Source organism: Myotis lucifugus, unplaced genomic scaffold, assembly GCF_000147115.1.
Source record: "Myotis lucifugus unplaced genomic scaffold, Myoluc2.0 scaffold_38, whole genome shotgun sequence".
NCBI classification, from domain to species: domain Eukaryota; kingdom Metazoa; phylum Chordata; class Mammalia; order Chiroptera; family Vespertilionidae; genus Myotis; species Myotis lucifugus.
Window position 1 is genome coordinate 7963177 of NW_005871086.1, and position 1587 is coordinate 7964763.

Here is a 1587-nt window from a genome sequence, read left to right on the forward strand (position 1 = left end):
GCTACAGTTTTTAGGCAGATGTTCCTTGGGAAAGGAACAAGAGGCCTGTTTCTGTTTAAACAGTTCATGTTGTTTCCTTAAAAATCAAAGATGAAGATGATTTTGTGACACGAAGACCATCAGTGGTGTAATAGTGTGAAAGCCAGACTGGACTGAAATGAATGGGGTTAAGCAAGTTATTTCAGAATCTGAACTTGTTGCGTGCTGCTATGTACTTACTTTAGCTCAGGTTCCTAGAAACAGAGCCTAAAAGCAAAAACTCACATACTGCCTTCTTTTTAGGGAATGTGGGGGAATAAGGAGTGAGGCACAGAGAAAAGAAGAACACAGCTGGTTTGGCTCAGTGGATAGAGTGTCGGCCTGCAGACTAAAGGATCCCGGGTTTGATTCCAGTCAAGGGCACATGCCTGGGTTGAGGGCTCAATCCCCGGTAGGGGGCGTGTAGGAGGCAGCCGATCAATGATTCTCTCTCATCATTGATGTTTCTATCTCTCTCTCTCCCTCTCCCTTCCTCTCTGAAATCAATAAAAAAATAAAAATAAAAAAATTAGAAGAGCAGAGGTGAGGATGTGTATAAGCTATCTGGCCACCGCTTGGTAGCAAGCATACTTAATTGCTTAATTGTTGATGGTACCATCAGAGAGACTACCTGATCAGAGAAGAGACTGTCCAGGAGGCAGAAGAAAGTCTATTCATTCCCTGCCATCGATTGGTCAAAATTGGCTACATGGAACCCCAGCACTTTCAGACAGCATCTCTGATCTCTCCGGAAAGCTCCCAGGAAAGCCAAGCCCACCAGGGAAGTTTAGTGAGTGTGCAGGAGCTGTGTTCCTCGTTGCCATGTAGCGGGCTGGATGGAGTGGCAGTGATGACCCAGCTCCTGAGCTGTAGGTGCAGTATGGGGGCCACTCTGGCTGCACCAGGCAATTAATAGTACAGGTGGAGGAGAGAAGGCAGAGGTGAGTGAACTGTGTCTAGCATAGCTTCCTGCTCCGGACCCATGGTGCCGTTTGTGAACATGGACGTGGTCTTTCATCAGGCCTCGTCGTCCTCTGTGTGCTGCAGTTATAGGTATTTGTCCAGAGGAATGGCTCTGTTTTATAAGTCAGAGATGCCCAGCTACCTGACAAAAGAGTGGCCAATAGTCATCCACACCAATCATAACTCCACTGATGAGGGAAGTAATCCCTTCTCAGGAATAATTCTCCTGCCTCTAAACCTCAAAGAAAGTAAAGGTTTCTTTTTCTCGGCCCTGATTGAGAAATTACACTTTCTGACATCCTGCTGGGGAGGCACTCCATCCGACTCCTAAACAATTTCTCTCAGGATGGTCAAGTTTGCAGAAAACTGTCTCCTGGACAGGGCTGATTTTAAGAGATGAACATCTGGAGCTTAATTTCACTTTGCAGACACATGATCCTGCCTCTTCTGTCTTATCATAACCTCAGTTTTTCAGTTGCATAAGAAACAGCCTAGCCTGGAAGAAATAAAACTGCACTTGAAGTTTGAGGATCAGGGTGAGTCCTGACTCTATGCATTAGGGATTGTGATCAAATTTCTTAAACTCTCAGGCTGGCTTTCCACCTG